Consider the following 22229-nt stretch of genomic DNA (forward strand, 5'->3'; position numbering starts at 1 on the left):
TCAGCCTCCTGAACAGCTGGGATAGCAGGCATCTGCCACCCTGAGCCCCCTGAACTTGATTTTTTAACAACCAGTGTCTGGCTTCAGGATCCGGATAAGGTCCTTAATCTCTCAGTCACTGGATGCCTATCTGTCAATCGCCCAGGCATTTCTAGGAGAAAAAGGAAAGGCTTTTGGTGAATACATATGCACTTGTCTGGTGAAGCACTAAATGCAGGCCCCTAAGCAACTGCTCAACATCACAACTAGGAAATCTCAGGATGGATCAGGAGACATTTCCATTCCAACAGAACCTGGGCACTGTGCTGCCTTTCACAAGGTCAACCGCACCTGCTCCTTCATGCTAGACTCTCCCAGCTAATACACAGCTGACGTTCACGAACTTATAACATTTTGAGACATTATGGACATTTAACAAAACAGGTGATATCCAATAACAGATTAGGACGAGGGCGCACACACATCTGACTCTCCAGAAACCATCATTTTCACAGCAAGAGAACCACAGAGCAGAGAGTTTGGAGAAACAGGAGCAATGCAACCAAACACACACACACATTCAGAAAGCACCACCTGCTGGATCAAACCATCCTACATTGCTCAAATTTGCTTAGTTCAATATTTCTTAAAATTACTCAACCAAGAAACGTTCTTCAGGGATAACAATGCAACGACCTGCCAAACCCAGTTTGCAAAAAGCTGAATCAGAGTGGTCAGCTGCCCTGGGAAGCAAGATGTGAACCTGAACCTGAATCCAGAGATGTCACCTAGCACCCACATAACCGGTCAAGTGGCCTCTTCTCTGACCTTCAGCGTAAGAATCTACAAACAGGAATAGTAATCATGCTCATTTCCTTAGAGCAGAAGTCAACAAACTCTGGTCCACAACCTGTTTTCATAAATAAAGTTTATTTATAAACAGGGCTGCGGCATTCTCACTTATGAATTATTTTATGGCTGCTTTCACAAACACGGTTATATGCAACTTCAACAAAAACTATGTCCTACACACTTAAAATATTTACTCTCTAGACCCTTACAAAATTTTCTCGCCCCTGGTGCAGAGTATTGGTTCTCTAATTGCACATCAAAATCATTTATGGAATTTTAAAAACAAATTACTTTTTTCAAAAAAATATCTCACTCCAGTCAGAATGGCAGCTATTAAGAATACAAACAACAATAAGTGTTGGCAAGAATGTGGGGAAAAGGTATACTCATACATTGCTGGAGGGGCCTGCAAATTGGTGTAGCCAATATGGAAAGCAGTATGGAAAATCCTTGGAAAACTTGGAATAGAACCACCATTTGACCCAGCTATCCCACTCCTCAGTCTATACTCAAAGGATTTAAAAACAGCATACTAGAGGGACACAGCCACATCAATGTTTACTACATCATAATTCACAATAGCTAAACTGTGGAACCAACCTAGATGCCCTTCAGTAGATGAATAGATAAAGAAAATGTGGCATATATACACAATGGAATATTATTCAGCATTTAAAGAGAATAAAATCTTGGCATTTGCAGGTAAATGGATGGAGCTGGAGAATATAACACAAAATGAAATTAGCCAATCCCCCCCCCCAAAAAAAATGCTGAATGATTTCTCTGATTTAAGGATGTTGATTCATAATATGCTGTGGGGGTGGGGGGAGGATTAAATGAAACTCTAGATAGGGTAAAGGGGAAAAGGGGACGGAGGGGAAGGGAGGGGACACAGGGTAGGAAAGATGGTGGAATATGATGGTCATCATTACCTAAGTACATGTATAAAGACACGAATGGTGTGACTCTACTTTGTGTATGACCAAAGATAGGAAAAATTGTACTCTATATGTGTAAATTGTAATGCATTCTGTTGTCATATATAACAAATTAAAATTTAAATATATTTAGTTGTAGATGGACATGATATCTTTATTTTTTTTATGTGGTGATGAGAACTGAACCCAGTGCCTCTCATGTGCTAGGCAAATGCTCTACCATTGAGCCACAACCCCAGCCCCAAATTACTAAAGCCTGCAACAATTAACTCAAAATCTTAGATGGGGATCTGACATCATTTAACTGTCCAGGTGGGTTTTGCCAGCACCAGCATCTCCAGCCTCCAGGGGCTGGAGCACCCATGTGCCGAGGGCAGTAAGGGGTCTAACCCAGTGCAAGTGTGATCAGGACCATGGTGACACACAGGGAACCATGACTGCTTCCCAACCCCCAGAAGCCAGAGAAAAACAAGGGTACGATCCAGAGTGTGGCTTCAAATGACATGGAACTATCAAAAGAGGAAAAAGAAAATGCTACACAAACATAAGGACAAACAGAGATGAATCATCCTCAGAAGACTAAAGATTAACACAATTCTGGAGAAACAAAAATTAGCCTTTTTAATGCAAAGGAAAAGAATTACTAAGAACAAATCATAAAGAAACCTGGAACATATGCAAATGATAGAAATTCTTGGGCTGGGAGAGAAAGAAGAGTGGCAATAATTAAAAAAATAAAAGGACATCTCTGCAGAAAAGACAGATTATCAGGGGGCTGGGGGCAAGAGAGAATAGAGAGTATTTAATGAGCAGAGTTTTATGAGGAGGATGACAGAAACTTTGGGTAGATGGTACCTATATTCACACACTCAGCAAATAACACTATTACCACTAAACTATACACCTACAAGTTAGGGTAACAAATATGTATATTTTACCACAATAGAAAAGTAATATAGCCTGGGGTGGTGACACACCTGTAATCCCAGCAACTCATGACGCTGAGGCAGGAGGATCACAAGTTTGAGGCCAGCCTCATGAACTTAGTGAGACCCTGTCTCAAAATAAAACAAAATTAAAAAATAATAACCCAACTGGGGAGGTAGCTTAGTGGTAAGTGCCCCTGGGTTCCATACTCAGTACCAAAAAATAAAATAAAAAATAATGTATAACAAACCTATGAATATAAATTTTTAAAAAAGAAAAATTTCCTCAGTTTGGAGAAAAATTCCCAAGGACTAATTATATGGCAGGCAAACTGACAAAACGTTGTGCATCAGGCATATGCTAGTAAAATTTCTGAATTTCATAACAAAGTTTCCAAACAGACATAAACACTTGTGGGTATTTTTATTACTTGGTTTTTAAAATCTCTGCTACCGATTTGGCAAACTGGGGAGAACTCAAGAAACGGAACTTAGTTTGCTTTCTCAAAGCTCTAAACTATACCAGCACCAACTCCAAACTCTGCAGGGCGAACAATTATTTAAAATGAGATAGCAAGCCAAAGATGCCAACAGGTAACATACTATTATAGTCATGAGATGAAAAGGGGGTGCCATTAATAATTACCCAAGGAAAACAGACATCACCTGGATATATGGCCACCCTCAACTCCTCAAGGCGCTCATTAAATAACCCTTCAATTTCCCAGCCATTTTTAACAAAGGCCTGACATTTAAAAAATAAACAAACATGCCAGGTGCAGTAGTAGACACCCGTAGTCCCAGCAACTCACGATTCTGAGGCAGGAGGATGGCAAGTTCCAGGCCAGTCTCCATGACTTATCTTATGGAGACCCTGCCTCAAAATAAAAAATAAATAAATAAATAAAGGCTGGGCTATAGCTCAGAAGTACAGTGTCCCTGGGTTCAGTCCCCAATACCATAATCAGTCAATCAACCAACACCTGTTTTTTCCCCCTTATTATTTTGGATCCTTGAGCAGTTTCAATAATAAAAGGAAATAACCTGTTTTTCCATTTTAACATTTAACACGATGAGTTTACATGAAATTAAACAGCATTTGGTTGATTAAGAAAAGCTGAAGTGTTTCTGTAATGTTACACTAGATAACTTTCAAAAAGCCTAAGAAAATGAAAGGTTATTTAGTAAACAATACTTCATTTTATCCTAAGAACATCAGTTCCATGGGAAAAAGAAGACCATTTTTCAAGGTGTTCATACAGCATACAGAACACAGACACTAAGTATCTGCGAATATAATAAAAGCAAGTTTATTTGGCAGTTTAATCAAATGGAGAGCTTTCTACTGGGACCATACTGAGGTTCTTAAGGAGTTTGAGTCTTTTACTTCTCAGCTGACTTTCTTTAGGATGCACCAATGACTCATTAATTCAGACACACTTAGGTAACTAGTGTGCTGGAAGTGACACCCAGGGTGTAGAAACAGACTTCCAGGACTAACCTTAGACTTGAATCTAAGAGGCGAGTTCTACTAGATGCCAAAGAAGCATGCATTACTGGCACAAAGGGAAGGCAGAGTTTAAAAGCAGGTGAGAAGATTGGAGAAATTTTCTGAACTATGCTGGGGGGTGGAGTAGAAATTTAAAGGGCAGATGAGGAAGAGGAAAATCCTTTTATTTGGAGATAACCTGGCCAAGGTCTGCATTCATTCTCTATTACTATGTAACAAATTACCCCAAACTTAGCTCCCTATTCTGTGGCTCATAAATCCAAGCATGGAGCGAATGGGTTCTCTGGTCATGGACAGCACAAACACCTGGACAGCCACACAGGCACAGGCAGGCCGTGCTCTAGGGTCTAGCAGAAAACATCCAGGAAGAAACCTGAAAAATTATGTAGGTGCCATCAGAGAGCCTTCCAGCCTCTCCTGACAGTGGAAGCACAAGGTCCGCGTATCAATCAGAAACTTCTTGTTTAAAATGCAAGGCTGTTAAAATTCATAGGGGGAGTTCAAAACTCTACAACAGAGGTCAAGAACTTTCTGACAGTCCTGCTATTTCAAACTTGGGAGGCCAACAGGCAAGACCTAGAATATGGAGATATGGATAGAACAAGACAGAAAACAAACATTCACCATTTATTGACAAGATTCAAAATGCAATACTAATAGAGTATCATTTTCAGTAACACTTGGTAAAGATGTCCTTCTTAAACACACTTAGGTCGGGTTCCTCAAAGCCCTCTTCTTAAGGAGGTCCCAACCTTGAGCTTCTCGGTCTATATTTAATTTAGAGTCTAGTTTTAGCAAGAATCCTGCTAACTTAGAATCCTCCCACTCTTGATTCCTGATTGCCTTCCATATTTGATCAAATTCTTCACCCCCCCACCAACACTCCCAACATCCTCAGGGGATGTCTGATCACACTTGCCTGCCTTCAGCCAGAATCCAATTGGGTTTAGCAAGAATCTCCCTGCCCCTTTGCAACTTCCCATCCGCTGACCCTCCCACCCCCAATGACCTCTCTAGCTATCAGGCCCCCTTGTTCTATTTGGGGTTGAGCCCAATCTGTCTCTTTTATGCCAAGTCCTGACACCTGTCATAAGATCATCTCTACTGTTTTAACAAGGGTCATGATCATGATCATTTTTTCTACAGCATACCGGTTAACTAATGAGAAAAACAGATTTTTTGTTGTTGTTGTTGAGGGAAAGGGAAGATAAAATTTCACTTAATTGAAGTTACCGCTCTGCAAATCAATCTCAAATGTAAAACTCCATTCTTAGCTGGCCATAGGCTGTACAAGAACAGGCAGAGCGATAGTTTGTTGACCCTTGCTCTTGAGAATGTACAGCTCTCAATGAGGAAATAAAACTTGCTAAGAAAGCCTAATGCACATATCCCTCCAAGGCACTTCCGACATCACAGCTCTGCAGTACCCAAGAAAACACATTTGGTGTATGTGGAGAAAATGCAGGAATGCAGGATTAGCCTCGTATGAAAAGCCATATTAAAGAAGAAAGCCTACTCCACCTCCTCCTTTTGCTACCTCTTATTTCCTTGAGTCTACTTCCATTATATATATATATATAAAGGAGAATAATGAAAATAGGCAAATCCTAACAACAGAAATTTATCAGGTGCATGACTCTAAGCCTAGCTAGAGCTTTTAAGATGTTAAATTAAGTTTGGTCCAAACTTGCCTCTGTACTTAGATGATAAAGTCTAATGCAAAGCAGCCCTTGAGTTTAACTCAATTTGAGTTTAACTCAAATACAGCCCATAGAAAACTGTAACCTAGCTTGATATGCAAACAGACTGTAATCTAACCTAAGAGTATATAATATGCTTATAACCAAGCAAATGAGTGTCAGCCAATCAGGCAACTGAAAGCAGACAAATCATGATCAAATGAGTCAACTGTCAAATACAGCCAATCAGGCTGTTTCTGTATATCACTTCCTTTTCCCTGGTTAAAAATATGATCTGCACATGTGATAAGGTCTGACATTCTGAACCATCTTCAGTCCCCAGTGCTTCCCAGTCCAGCTCTAGCACTTTTTCTTGCAAAAATAAACTTTAATGTAAAGTCAAATCATCTTTGCTTTTTTTTTTTAAACAAAGAATTCAGTTTAATACAGTGATTTTTTTTTTTCTTAGTACCGGGATTGAACAAGTAGCACTCTACCACTGAGGTACATCCCTAGCCCTTTTTATTTTCTATCTTGAGACAGGGTCTCCCTAAATTGCTTAGGGCCTCACTAAGATGCTGAGGCTGGACTCGAACTTGCTATCCTCCTGCCTCAGCCTCCCAAGCCACTGGGATGACAAGAGTGCAGCACCACACCCGGCTAATACAGTGATTTTTAAATCTGACTTCAACCCACAGTTTTCCTCAAAGAACTCAATGTATACAAATCATATACAAGGGTATGCAATAACATACAAATTGAATATCATGCATTCAATATTCAGTTACAAAGCTTTATTGCATGGCAACTATATGATACAATTAAATATGTCAGAGAGCCAGGTGCAGTGGTGCACTAACCTGTAATCCCAGCAACTTGGGAGGCTGAGGCAGAAGGATCACAAGTTTGAGGCTAGTGTCAGCAGCCTACTGAGATCCTAAGCAACTTAGTGAGACTATCTTAGAATTTTTTTTTTTAAATCTTTAAAGGGCTGGGGGTGTAGCTTAGTGGTAAAGTGACCCCGAGTTCAATCCTCAGTACCAAAGAAAAGGTGCTAGGGAAAACAAAAAACAACAAAATAAAATAAGAGCCCCCCAAAAGTTTATGTAGTAGTGAGTAGAAAGTAGACAAAATATGGAATATGTAAGCTGGTGAAAAATTCCATTGCAAAAAGTAACAACATAAGAAACAGGGATAAAGAGGGATAGCTGGGGGAGTTATCATTTTGAGACATGATCAATATGATAATTCTTGTGAAAAAGGTATCTTCTTTTTAAATGATTTTTTATTACAGTAGCAGCAGACGTCTACTGTAAAGAATTAGAAAAGACTGGGAAAAAAATGAGAAAATTATATTACCCTTACCTAGAGATGACCATTTGAATGACTTAAAAAAGCTCCTTCCTGACACTGTCACCCCATTGGCAAGTACACGTTTTGTATACAAAAAATGAGCTCATATCACAGACACTGGTGTTAACTAGCTGTTTTAAGCTACTGATTTCCACTTTTCCATTTCGGTTTATTTTCATCTCACATCCAGGCCATAATCAAATTTCTAATTATCTCAGAAAGATCATTTACAGTTAGTTGGTCCAAACCACACCTGTATCTTGATGTGTTCCTCACAGCATGACAACAGAGCCCAACCCTGCTCTTTGATTAAAAAAAAATACTGAATATTCTGGGTGATTTTTTGTGGTGCTGTTTTGATAGTTCTGCTGCTGCCGACACACACTCACTCTCTCTCTCACACACACACACACACACCTACCCCTCCCTCTCTCCCCCTCCCTCCCCTCACCCCCCCCAATACCCCCAGGCTCTTGTCAGATCTACGTTTGAGGTTCCAATCCTTTTACACCCTGGACTACTCTGGCAGCTAGGTGAAGCATTAGGACCTCTTCTGAGAGGTGGGGCCTGGTGATTTGTTTAACAAGAACTACCAAGGGGTTTTTATGTGCACTCAAGTTTGAGAACTTTCTGAATAAACTTAGCAACGTTTCTATAAAGAAAACTCCTACATGTATTATGCTCAATAAAACCACAAATTGCTACAATAAACTACAGAGCAGAGTTTAACAATATTTTAGTTCTTTTTGTTAGAACAGTTTAAAGTTAGTCAAAATACCAAATTCTAAATAAATCTGTTTCATTTTCAAAGATGATTTTTGTGTTAATTTTTAACTAAATATAAAGCACTTACATGAGCCAAAGCTAAAAACTTTATAGAAAAAAAAACAAACACCTAATTCACTATTTTCAAAATGGATAAAAATTAAACAGAGATTTATATTGCCCAGCCTGGACTTCAAGGAAGTCAAGCAACTGATACGGGAAGGGGGTGGGGGGCGGATTTCTTTTATAGAAGTATTTGAGCTCATAAATGAAGAATGATAAACTGGGTGTGGTGGTGCACACCTGTAATCCCAGCAACTCAGGAGGCTGAGGCAGGAGGATCACAAGTTCAAGGCCAGTCTGAGCAACTTAGTGAGGCCCTACGCAACTTAGTGAGACTCTGTCTCAAAATAAAATTTTTTTAAAAAGGGCTGAGGATGTGGCTCAGTGGCTAAGTGCCCCCTGGGTTCAATCCCCAGTGCCAAAATTAAGAATGATAAAATGAAATGTGCATTATTTTACAAGCACTAATAACACCATTCATTTAGACAATAGTATCAAAAGCTGCTAAACATTATTTTTTTAAAAAAGTATACATATCACACCTTTGTGCCAGAGTCACACTGGAATCTGAGATACGAAAGTGGCACCTCAGAATTTCAGTGGGCTGGGCTCAAATCCTGACTCCACCACCACTCACTGCCTGGGTGACCTCGGGAAGGTAGGAGCCTCAATACCTCACCTTCTCATGAAGGAAACAGCGATCATCATGACAACAACCCCATTAGAGAAAGCAATACAACACTGGACACTTACTACAGAGCCTGGCACACTCAGCAAACACCACCTATTATTACTGGGTCTAAATTCCAGTGGACCGTCACCTGTCTTTCCTTACTCATTTATAGGTGTTCCCCAGTACAGCCCCCCAAACGTCCTTCAGCTACTGGTCTGAATGCTGGGAACCAATACACTTGAAATGCACATTTTACAATCTATGAGGTAAAATCAATTTTTTGGCAACTACAAAGCTCACCACTCAGTATAGAATCTCATTATAGATTTAATCCCACCAGTAAAATATCCCGAGACCTTCTGTAAATGCAGGTGTCTGTGACACTCCTTTAAAGTAGCTGCTGAAATTCTATGTCAACCAGTGAAGAACCCTGACATGCACAGACAGCCTCTATGACCCTAAGACTCTAAAGCCAAAGAAACAATAAATACATTTATTAAACGAGCCTTGGGCTTCTAAGGCAACCGGCAAACAACTGCCTCATACCATGCCCGGGTCAGATCATTATTCAGCCCTGGCCCTTTCCTGATAAGCTCACACAGCACCCCCCACGTCTAAGCCCACTTCACCAGGATAACATTTTCAATCTCGAGAATGTGGATAAGCAAAGAAGGCCTGATTGAGTAATAACCAATACAACTGCAAACGAACATTCAAGAAATCTATCTGCCCCACTTGTGCTATTGCAGAAACCATAGTAAAGGCAACTACGGCTCAAATGTCGTTTTATAACTCAGGAAGAGATCGTGATCAGGAACCAGCCTCCTGCTAGAGGGTGAGGGGGGTACAGAGCAGCACAGGGAACCACTGTGAAACAGAAGAAGCCAGAACACTGGCGTGGAAGGATTCCGCCATAAACATGCAGTGATTCAGGCAAAGCAGTGAGAAAAACAGCCCGTGATGCATTTCTTCAGGAGGATAGAAAGTCTGAAGGTAGAAGAAAAAAGAATGTGGAAGGTGGATATCTTCAACATGTTTAAAAAAAAAAAAAAAAAAGTCTTATATTTCCCAAATTTATGGATACCCAGCAGATTCACTGGGTGCTCTAAAATTCACACAAGCAGGGGACCTGCTCACGAATCCGGGTTTTAAAAAAAAGGAATTCGTGTAACACAAGGAGAACTCAAGGTCCCAATGCTGGGATGACCCCTAGCAAATGAAGGCTGGAAGTGAGGGGCAATCAGCACTGCTAAGATCAGTAAGCAAAGACAAGCACAGCTCAGCCACTAGGCTGGCCAGACTTGGCCTCTCCAGCACTCCCCAACAAGAGGACAGCCCCTGCACTTACCATCATAATGCAATACAATGGTGCATGAACCCTTTTCAAAAAAACTATTGGGGCTTCATTAATGTCTGTGGATTTTAAAAAAACACCTCAGTGATCTTGTCAGGTTTGGCCTGGCTTTGTGGGCTATGTAAAAATTCTGTGGAACTCTGGCATTTAAAGAGCCCTTAAGGATAATCTAATTCAAAACCTCATTTCATTGTGAGTCAGAAAAGTGCAGGCCAGAGGTGCTGTCAGCAGCTGAGGGCCACATTCTACTCTGTGGCAAAGCCAATGAGAGTCCCCCTTATCCAGTCAGTCTCATGCTGCTTCTGGTGGTCTTTATTAAGTAAAGGGCAGGAATGGTAGTACCCTGTGCACCCAGCAGAGTGACATGGAGACTGAACTGTCCCTAAAGGAAAGCAACAGCGCCATAAATTTGTTTTTACTTCAGGTGAAGACTTACCAAAGACACAGCCATCTCCCCCATGTGACACTGATTCCTTTCATCATAGCACAGCAGCTATGTCTGACAGAGTCATTTATGACACCAGGATAACATTTTCAATCTCGAGAATGTGGATAAGCAAAAAAGGCCTGATTGAGTAATAACCAATACAACTGCAAACGTAATTCAAATTCAATACAATACAAATACAAACATAAGCCTGACCGCCTGGGGTCATTTCCACAACCACTGGATGAGAGCAAAATAGATACTAAAATTCTTCAGTAGCTTCTCGCACTTGATATGGAGTAGGTGGAAATTCTCCATTACGGTTTCCCCATCAGTCAGCTGCCTCCAAAGAAATGGTTCAACGTAACCTGTCTTCAGTACCAACTGCTGTACAAAGACTTAGGCCCAAGTCTGCTGCCCAAGAGAGCATTTATTAGTGACTTTAGGTCCAGAGTCACAGTCCTGGGCCAGAAGCCAGGACCCTGCAACCCACAAACCCTGTAACTTGAGAAAACCAATTTACCCTGTCCGAGCTTCTGCCAGCACACCTGTAAAACATGGACAATAACAACCACAGAAAGCTGTTTTAACCACAGAGACATTGCATTTAGCACGGCACATAGCATGTGATGAATATCCAACCTTAATTGTAATTAGAACTTAGAAATCAGTTAATGCTGTTAAAGTTCTGAAGGTCAAAGAGTTCTACAGACATCTTGGGTCTCTCTAGTCATGATAGTTCAAGGTAATCACCAAACCAGCTTGAGGAGAAAGTCCAACCAGCATTAGAGGGAGAAAAAAAAAAAAAGTTTTTAAACCTTTTTAAGATGATGAGTTTGATGTCAACTTGACTGGCTAAGGGATGCCCAGATAGCTGGTAAACATTAATTCTTCTGTGTTCCGAGAATGTTTCCTGCAGAGATTGGCATTTGAATTTGTGAACTGAGTAAAGTGGATGGCCTTAGACTAGAAAACAGAACCAGCAGGTCCCTCAAACCAATTTCATCAGAAGGATAAGGAGAGTGCTTTCTGAAACACAGAAACTAGTACAACAACACAGAAGTATTCTTTCTCTTCTCCTGGAAGAAAACAGCAAGGAGAGAGCCAGGAGCTTTACTCTTACTCTTCTGCAACATCCCAACTGCAAATTAAATGCATCACTGGAAAATAAACTCTGAGTCAGAACAAATCAGAACCATTTAGGCTTACATCATTTTTAGACTAGTTAAAACATTACAGTGATGCATAGCAAGCAAGAACCCGAGTGAGCCCCAATATGCTCACCTTCCAGCCAGGAAGGGAGCCCATACTCCCCTGCGGACAGTCCTGGGGACCCCCCACACCTTCCTTCCCAAGTTAAAGCTATCATCCTCCTCTCAGCCAGACCTACTAATGTTGCTTCTGAAGGTCTCCCTACTTCCCCTCTCATGCCTGCTGCCCACACCACAGTTCCCAACAAAATGGTAAAAGATGAAGAAACTAACACAAAGAACTGAAAATATTACACAGCTTAAAAAAAAAATCAAGCAAATAAAAGAAAAAGTCTTATAAAGTTCTTACAGTCACAATCTCAGTCCTGAGATTGCTTTTAGTCTTGTGGTTGCTTTCAGCTAAGCTGATGGACAAGTTTTTCAACTTTATCCCTGAGAAAAGAATCAAATGTCTTTTTTTTTTTTCTGCCAACAAAGGACCCTGAAAAAATCAAATCCCACTAGAACAGTTACCTAGGATTCTTTATCTCAAGCAGGCAATCTCTATTTCTCATAGGTTTCTACTGGATGACACTCATTCCCAAGAACCTCACCTCAAAAAGCATGATCCCCACTTTCCTCAGGAGTGCTACTACCTTTCCTGGTCTGGCCTGGCAGGGAAACCACACAGCCACGCTAGCCTGTTCCTCCTGAGAGCTGCCCAGCTGCACCAAGGAGGATGAACAGCTTCAACAGTAAACACAGTTGTCAAGATTCCATCAGTGAAAGTGATAACAGATGTGGTCATCAAACAAAAGGACCAGAATAAGAAGAAACATGAAGTGCTCACAGAAAAAGGTTCTTCTCCAAGCAGATTTCAACAAGAGCCCGGGGCAGAAATGAGACTGCAGTGGACAAACTGAAGTGACAGGGACCGAAGAAGGTGGTAGATTCGAAGGAGAACATGACTGTGGAGGAACAAGAGTGTCACTCATCATGGCGCCAAGGGTAAGTATTTTGGAGAGGGGAGGTTTTTTTTGTTTGTTTGTTTGTTTAACAGAGGAGAAAAGGACATAGGTATATCTGCTAAGGAAAAGCATCCCAAACTAGGTAAGTTTAAAGAAGAGAAGATAGATAAGGCATTCTTTCTTAAAAGGTCCTACTACCTTTTAAGAAACAATATCAAGAAACAAAAAAAGAATTGGGGTAAAAGAGAAACACTTTTCCCTATCAGGTGAAGAGTAAGAGGTCAAGCTCTGAACTTGGATGCTGGCTATTCTGCTCTGAAGACTCTCGGGCTTCCTGGGCCTACCCGAGAACAAGAGTCGTGGGGAAAATGGGAATGCTCTGTACGAAGATGGCCAAGTGCTCACGTGCTAGATGCTACAGATACAGAGATAACCTGACCACATCTATTGCTTCTCGGCCTTTTGGCTAAGATCAAGTGTAGTATCTGTTCTTATCAGTTTAATATTTGCTAAGTCCTCCATCTGGGGACAATATAGTAAATGGATTTTGGGAGCAGGGAGATGGAATAGGAGCTTGCTCTGTCCACTCCACCTGGTATTGCAGTACGTCCAGGAACGGTGCACCCCGTTCGGGGGACTTAAAAAAAAAAAAAAAAGGAAAGAAAGAGAACACAATCTGGTAAGAGTGCAAGGATTGGAAATAAATCATTCCAAAAAGGAAGACAGCTGCCATAGAGCAGCAGACACCAGGCAGGATGGGGCTGTAAGGAATGCCAAGGCCAAGCTGGCAGTGCCCGCTGAGTAGCCTGCAAATTCCCTGTTTACATTGGGAAGATTTGAGAATTCTAACAGGGGGTTGGCCATAAAAGAGCAATTGACTCTTGGGCTTGTTTAAAATAAAAGAAAGGTTTTTTAAAAGGGGGGAAAAGGTGAACCTAATGAAAGGACATCTGTCTTAAACACTGCCCTGGAGATAAATGCACCAGAAGTCAATTTCTCTTCACCTTTTTCATGAGAAGAGTCAGGAAGAGTTGCACAATCAAACAAAGAATGCTTTTTAAGTCTTATCTTGATTGGAAAGGAATCAATTTAATTAGGCATAGATTCAAGCACACTTAAAGAAAATTTTAACAACACTGTTGAAGAACCTGCATTTCGGCTACACCTGAGGCTGCCCGGTTTCCCTCAGTTAACTTGGAGGAGGGTTTAGACTGAGGGGTCTAAATCCTCAGTAACCTCAGGGATCCGTCACTTCTCCCCAGCCTCGGAAGGATTCCTGTTTACTCCTCAGTGGAGAGACATCTTGATCTGCAAGTAGGATTCAACAGGTGGGAAGGAACTTCCATGCAGAGCTTGCAATCCTGCCCAAAGCTGTTTCACGCTACGGTGGTGCTGTGATCAGGAAGAATCACACAGGGGCTTGATAAAAATTCTGAACTGTAGATCACAAGGGCGATGGACAAGTTTGCCTTCATTGTATGGACTACGTAATTCTACAGAGAGTCACCACCACCTCAAGGAAGTCCACAGTCTGGCCTCCTTCAGTCCCAGCCCAACAAAGCAAGAAAATTATGCTATAAATGGATTATCAGATGATGACTTATCTCCCTAAAAACCTCAAGAGTGTTAAAAAAAAAAAAACCTACTAGAAATTAGAGGTGGCCAAATAAATGACCCTTCTGTAGATTTGTTAAATTATATTAAACTTTGCTTATGATCAGAATGTAAACCATAACAAGGATTTTTTTTTTCCTCTGATAATACCAGTAAATTTTTTTCCCCCTAAGATTTCCACAGGGAAATTGCCTCTGGAATGCATGGGAAATTGCCAGGAAACAAAGCTCTTATTTTAAATCTAAAAGAAAGGATTAAAGGGACATTGAACAGGGGCTGTATATTTTTGTTGCCCACCCACCCCAACCAAAAACTCACAGTGTGGGGGCCTTCAGATACCAGTTGGACAAATGCTTGCTTGGAGTATTCAGACCCTTTCACCTTTATGCATTTAAATCCATAACATATCTCTAAATCTAAAACCCTATTGTCCTGGCCCACAGCTGATACTGAGTCCAACTTCTAGCACATCATCACACTGTCCCAACATCCTCTTGACTCCTAAGAACAAGGTCCTGTTCAGCAGCTCTCAGCCACTGTCCTAGAAACCTCTCTCGGTTTCACACATCTCTGCTCCACTTGGAACAGCCCCACCTTCCCCTGGAGGCAGATGCCCTCAAATTTGTTTCTCTGTTCTTCCTTGGATCTTCTTTTGTTGCAAAGGTTGACAGCTGGTTGACTACGGTTAACCCTTCAGATGGCTGGGCTACTAACAAAAGGTTCTTAACATAGAAGACACAGAACCACCTACATTACGGGACTCTGAAAACCACCAACCTCCAGGCCCCATCCCTGAACAATCCCATCAGTACATGGGGTGTGTGGTCCAGCATCTGAAATTCAAAGCTCCCTGGTGAGTCAAACAAAATTCTCAACCGCAAATTCTCACACCAGGAAGGTAAAGATAACTGTTCCCTTTAACCCTGGGGCTGGGATGGATTCAGGCCTGGAACAGGGAGCTCTGGAGCATCCTTGACAACATCACTAATGTCCATGTGTGTTGTGTCATGACAAGAAAATTCTCACAAAGACCTGCATAAATGATAGAACTGAAAATCTCTGAAGGTCCAGGATATTTTTAGGTTGGAGAAAGGATTTATGCCCAAGAGATGGACATGAGAGAGAAAGCAAGGAGTATCATGCAACAAAAAGATCCATCACTCAGTCTCAAGCTCACACCTGTTCTTAGGGGGCATAAAAATGTTTCCTAGGATCTGGGGCTGTGGCTCAGTGGCAGGGTGCTTGCCTAGGATGTTCAAGGCCTGGATTCAATCCCCAGCACTGCAAAAATAATTAATTAATTAATTTTTAAAAACAGCCAAGAAAGATGAGAGCCCTGTGGGAGGCACCCACTACATGTCCACCCCAGCCAAACTTAACAAGCAGTTAACTAAGTTTATATTTAAAAAAAAATATCCCAACCTTGGGAAAAACTGCTTACTTTTCAAAGGTCCCTCTTTGGACTAAAACTGTCTGTATTTGAACATACAGGCAAGCTAAACCATACATAAAGCATTAAAATTATATTAAATTATAAAATAAATTCAGCCAGGCAATCAGTTAAAAACTTATGGGGCAAGTTTCCACCTTCAGCTTCTTAATCTCTGTGAAAACTGAATAACAAGCTACATAAGACTTAAAGAACTCTGTATCCTCATGTTTGTCTGTATACATAGAGAAAGAAGTTAACACAATAATGAATTAGTTATACTCTCTGGGCTGAAGATTGCCCCATAGGGTCAAGACAAGGCAGAAAACAACTGCTTCCTGAGAACCAGCTGAAAGAGGGAGAAAAAAAAAAAGTCACTAAGATTCTGATTAGAAACCATCCAGTGTCATTTTCTAAGTTACTTGCAAGGGTTTTTACTTCTTTCTTTTGTCTGTTTTCTAAACCATCTTTATAGGCTCCTAGGAACAGAAGCTGCAATGGCACTGGGCAAACCTCTCCAAGCTTTCCTGTTGTTTGTGTCTACACTTGGCATACTGCCAAACCCACCAACTTCTCTCCCATACTCCTGATGCTGGAGGACTCCAAGCAGGCAAGAAGCAACAGGACCCAGCAAAACCTTGTCACATCATTAAAACGTAAGACTTACATTCAAGGACCAGAGGCCTAAGTTGGGCCCAAATTCAGCAATATTTCGAAGCAACATCCCTGGTAGAAATTCAGGCCACTACCAACACAATTTTATAAGATCAACTAGGACAAATGTAATTGTAGACTGAGTTAATCAGTAATAAACAAATGTTCTCATTTGCTATAGTAGGGTAAAAATCTGAATTTGCAAACTCTTCCATCCTCCACTTTTCCTGATTTTCCACCATCCACTGTATCTCATGTTCTCTTGCCCATATAGAACAACTGTGGATCCCCCTATTCCATGCACTAGGCATATCTCAGAGTCCTTCCCTTCAAGGGATGTGTATTATGAGAGCAACATCCAGCATTATGAAAGTGGCACAAGAGAGAGAAGGGGGTGCAACTTGGCCGTGGCATGCATACTGCACGCAGACACACACACACACACAAAAAAAAAAAAAGAAGAAGAAGAAAAGAGCTTAGAGATTAAAAGCTACCCAAATTCAGAAAACAAAGGAATCAACATGCCAGGGCACTTAGTGAAGAGACTAGTTCATGGCAGCTGAGCTAGATCGGGAAGCACCAGAGCAAGGATTATCAGGCACAGGTGAGTCTTAGCCAAAGCACACAGGAAGCCAAGGATGAACTCCACTCAGAGGACAATGAGAAACACACTTTGGTTAAGCAGAGAATTTGTTCTGAGGCTACTCCTTGGATGAAAGCATTATGCCTTTATATTTTATCCCCAAACCCCTGGCACAGAACACCACTTCAGCAGAGAGCCATAGAAAGAAAAAAATGTGTGCTAAGTATTGGAAATCAAGGTGTGTAGGACCTTGGATTCAATGACAACACCTTCACCCACGATCCAGCAGCTCCCTGGTAGAGTTTTCAGGCCATAGCAGAAATCACTGAAATCTCTCCCGGATTACACTCACCTGGCAAAGCAGTAATCTGGCTACACCCAAGGAGTCGCATCTCTAGGCTGAATGGCGCTGGAGAAAATGGCTGTGCTGGCCATCTCCTGTGAGCCAATCCTGTGCTCTAGCTCCAGCCTGTCTCTTCTCCCATCACCATTTCTCTCTCTTGGAAATCATCCCCAACACTATTTAGAGGGGCTCTCATGCTCCCCAAGAAACTCAAACCTTCCCTCCACAGTGCTCCTTCTGGGTCCCTCACACCAAACCCCTCCCTCATCCACATGCTGTTTCCACCAGCGCCAGCCCCTGTGACCCTCAAGCCACCCACCCTGGCTTCTTCCACCTGCACACACTGACACTGCTCTCAGAGAGGCCCACGCATCCAGCTGTCAAGGCCAGGGGTCTATTTCCTGTTCTTTCTCCACCTGTCTCTAGGCACCTACCTCTTAATAGCTCCTGGCTTCAAACATCTTCTTCTTCTGGCTTCAATGGCCAGATTCTCCCCTTGCTCCCCAGCTTCAGCAACTGCTCTTTTGGGTGTCCTTTCCAGCCTCCTCTGCAGTCCAGATTTTCCCGTGGGTCCCTCCTCTTCCTTCTGATCTGCCCTCTCTCCCCCCCAACTGACCCCCACCAGGCCAGTGTCTGCAATACCATGTACAGGCCAATGATTCCAAGCTGTCTCTCCACTCTGACTGGGCCACCCCCAGGCCTGCAGGACCCAGCAGGTCTTCTGTCCCCCATCCAATCTTTCCCTTCCTGCAGGCCAGGCTCAACTCCTCACTTCTCCAAGAACTCCGAGGACTCCAGAGCCACACAGAGCTCTCCCCCTTCAGGCCTTCTAGAACACTGAGCCAGTCTGCAGTGCAGGATTTACTCCTTAATTACACACAGTCTTTAATTGGTCCCTAAATGTCTGCTTCCTATTGTGTAAATCCTTTCTCCACAAGGAGGTTTAGGTTTCTGAACAATACCAGCATTCCTTTTCTTGTTCTCGGTACTGGCCATGATGGAGAAGTACAAACAATGAGCAGTTTTCTGACAGCAAACCAACCTAATATTTTATAGAGTCAAAACTAAAACCCATGCACTGTCAAACAGAAAAACCTGGACTTCAGCGGGCACAGGGGCACACACCTGTAATCTCAGTGACATAGGAGGCTGAGGCAGGAGGATTCTGAGTTCAAAGCCAGCCTCAGCAACTTAGTGAAATCCTGTCTCTAAATAAAATATTTTTAAAAGGGCTGGGGATATGACTTCGTGATTAAGCACCTCTTGGGTTCAATCCTTAGTACCAAAAAAATAAAAATAACGTAGACTCTTCACCCTTAAGCTTCTTGAAAAACCACATTTTTTAAAAATAATTCTCTTTGTCTAGAATCACCAGGTAGCAATGATGAAGACAGTTAGAAAAGTAGGACAAAATCCGTAAGATTTTCTGTCAATGAACTCCTCAGAAATTTTTAAACTGAAAATATTAAGCAACATTTCCTATAAAACAGGAATATAGTAAATAATTTGTATTTCTTGCAAAAACATTAAATTCAGGTAAATTTTTATTGAAAAAAAAAAAAAACAATTTAATCCTTCAATACAAGTTTACATGAGAGAGGAGAACAAACATGGTCCAGCCAAGGATTTCTGCCAGACTTTTCTTGGTAAACAGGGCTAAGGAGGTAGAAAGGAGTGTGGTTCACAGAGACAGCTGAAAGTCTATGACAAGCCCACTTCACCAACCAAATAGAAAAAGTCTTATTTTCATTACTTTAAAAAAAAAAAATTGATCCAATCTGACCCCCTTCCAACCCCTGCCAATTGCCAATTAATTAATCTCCCTCTCTGCAGCCACATCATAACTCACTGAAAACCCCTGACCAAACCTAAGGGATTAACTCAAACCCAGGAGCCGGTCCACCCATACACTGGCCCCTACAGCCTCTGCTCTGGCCATCCCTCTGCCCTTGACATTCTAACAGCAGCAATCACACAGCATGTACCTGAATACCGTCCTCAGCAAGTCTGAGCATGCTGGGGTCTCCTCCCTCCAACTTGCTCACTTCCAGTTCTGGTCCCCTAGCTATTTTCTTCAGTTATCTTTCTCGTTTTTCCAGAATTGGCCCATGATCCTTCGATCCTCAATCTCACCAACTATACTCCAAGAAGTACCATTATCCTTTCCCTGGATTCTTTTTGCTTCTGCACCCCAATAATAGAGCAGTACCATGCTGTTCTGAGATTTATGCATGAATTTTCCTCTCCAAATACCTGCAAGTTCCTATAGAACAAAGATCATGCTTCTTTTCTTTGTGCTAGGGATCAAACCTAGGGTACTGAGAATGTGAGGAGATCTCTAACTTGAGCTACATCCCCAGCACAATCACGTTCTCCTTTCTTTCCTGAGTTACACAGTGTCTCCCCAAAAGACATGTCCAAGTCCTAACCCCAATACCTTCAATGTGACTTTATTTGGAAATAGGGACTTTGTAGGTACAAGTAAGAAAAGGGTCTTGAGAGGACATCATCCTGGACTTAAGAGTGGACCCTAAATTCAGTGACTGCTGATCTTATGAGTGAAGAGAATCTGAGACTCAAAGAGACTGGAGCTGGCTGCCACAAACTCAAGAACATTAGAAGATGAAAGGAGTAAGGAAGGATCCTTCCCTAACTTCTTCAGAGTGAGTACGGCCCAGCTGACACCTTGATTTTGGACTCTGGACTCCAGATTTATGGGGAAAATAAATGTGTTATTTCAAGCAACCAAGTATGAAGTAATTTGCAGCAGCCTAAGAAATCTCTCTCTCTCTTTCTCTCTCTCTCTCACACACACACACACACACACACACACATTCCAAAGCTTAACATGCCAGCTTCTACCAAGGAGCCTCCCAATCAAAACTGTGTTGAACTAAGACAGATGAAAAGCAAGAGGGAAAGATGAGAACATATCTGAACTGCAGAGCAAGAATCTGAGACATGGACCCAGATACCAAATCATCACTACTCTTGGACATGTCACTTATCCACAGTTGACTCCTTGCCTAATAAAATAAGGGAACTGATCCCTAAGACCTTCTACCAGGTCTGAAATAGCTTAAACACACTTTACCCAAAACATCAGTTTAAACTGATCCTTAAATAAATTACTTCTTCCCACTCACAAAAATAAATTTTGTTAATTTTACTTTCATCCAAAGGGCTTTCAGGTACCAAAAAAAAAAGTTGGATAAAAATGGTATTTCAACTCCTGAAAATTTTAGTAAAATAATTTAGTGATTAATATGGCCAAAAGTGATTTTCTACAATATCACCTACTTTTTTTCTGCAAAGCAAAATCAACAATTTAGAAGAAGTTGATCAAATCCAGCTGGTATCATTGACATTTCAGAAAAACCGGACCCAAACATGAATCAACTTAAGCACCACTCACTGACCCAGAACCTAAATGTTTACAATGTCATTGCTTGGTGACTAATTTTTGCAGAGCAACAAGGGACTTCTCAAACACTAGGGTTTTCTACAGTAGATTCAAAATGTAATTAAGGTCCCATACCCAAAATTTCCACTTCAAAGCATCTTGCCAAGTAGTAAATAAACACAACTGCTGCCACCACCAAATGGCAAAGTTTTGGCAGAGGAGTCAAACAAACAACAAAAAAAACTGTTTTACCTATCTTTTTGCCTCTATATATATATGCACAGTTTTTTCCCCCGGTGTCACAGCCTTCCCTGGTATACCTGTATATCCCGCTGAGGAATTTGGGTTAAATTAAAAAACATATTTTGGGTTTTTTTTCATAGAAGATGCTGTGGCCTTTGCCTTCATGTTTTTAGTGGAAGCCTTCTTTTTTAGGAAACCAACCAAAACAACATAGAGGAAAACGGAGCCAAGGGACTCATATTTCAGTCTGACAAAATATCCATTAGAAACACTTAGACTTAAACTTTTCCAAACCAATTTATCATTCAGAAAACACAGTCTGGAGTCACTGGAGCCAACGATTCAGCTAGAACTGGCAGAACTATGCCTTCAAAAACCTGGACCTTGAATCCTAACACAAAGTGAGTTACCAAAATTTTTCCTTCCAGGTGGTAACTCAATCGGAAAATCACAGTGGAGTTGGAGGGCTCCACAAAGCAGTTTTAATTCTGTAGTTCCTGGCTTTTCAAGATGATTTCTCACAGAAATGAAAATGGGACTGGAAAGTGGGTGCATGTTTGCAGCCCTTAATCACAAGTAAGTCTACCTCAAAAGGTGCTCTTTAACTGCAAGAAAATTAGGGCAGCAAAGGGTAAGGGAAGTCTCTGGGTCTGGGGAGTACACAAGGGCGTTCAAAGTTCTTGTACTCTGCAAACTCAACTACCTAGATGTAACTTAATCTTCATGGAGGCAGGACGAATTCTTGTAAGCCAGCGCTGTTTTCTAGAAGTCTAAAACCAGGATGAATGAGCTTTAACTGTGCCGACTGCATGTTTACTTGCATCCTCACGTGGCAAGGCGCAGCCACACAAGCGCAGCGCCCAGGAGCCCGAAAACTTTACTTTGCAAACTAGCAGAGCCCGGGAGGCGGCTCGGAAGCAGACTGCCTCGCCTTGCCCCAAACTGCACCCACGCCAAGTAGCCTTCCCCCGGCACCACCCGATGCCTGCAGCTCCATTCACACAAAGGCGCGTGGATGCCGGCAGGACCCTTCTCCAAAGTTAAGTAGCGAGAAGCCGGGAGACAAGAGAGAGGGAGGAAGAGGACGCGGGGGCCCGCAGGCTACTCACAGGGTGACCGTGCGGTTGGGCAGCGTGTCCGGGGGCAGGACCTGCGCGAGCTCCAGGCTGCTGCACACCACCTTGCCCTCGGCGGCGCCCGCCGCCCTGCCGGTCCCTCGGGGCCTCCCGTCGTGCTTGCAGCCCGGGGGCAGCGCCGCAGCCCCGCCGCCGCCTCCCAGCACT

The 22229-nt window shown here is 42.1% G+C and overlaps 1 protein-coding gene and 1 non-coding gene across 3 annotated transcripts in view; one reads left to right on the forward strand and one right to left on the reverse strand.

The window, feature by feature from the left end:
• Window positions 1-22227, reverse strand: part of Adgra3 (adhesion G protein-coupled receptor A3) — a 105268-nt gene extending 83041 nt beyond the window's left edge. Inside the window, exon 1 of one of the 2 annotated variants that reach the window (XM_015481999.2) lies at window positions 22056-22227. The gene's annotated coding sequence lies outside the window, so the exon portion shown is untranslated. The remainder of the gene's footprint in view (window positions 1-22055) is intronic. The other variant, XM_048784274.1, reaches the window with a different exon arrangement.
• Window positions 13124-13306, forward strand: LOC125610987. The gene has a single exon (XR_007341103.1). It is a non-coding gene; the product is annotated as a U2 spliceosomal RNA (small nuclear RNA).
• Window positions 22228-22229: the final 2 nt, after the last annotated feature.

The sequence above is a fragment of the Marmota marmota genome, unplaced genomic scaffold (assembly GCF_001458135.2).
Source record: "Marmota marmota marmota unplaced genomic scaffold, marMar, whole genome shotgun sequence".
NCBI lineage: Eukaryota > Metazoa > Chordata > Mammalia > Rodentia > Sciuridae > Marmota > Marmota marmota.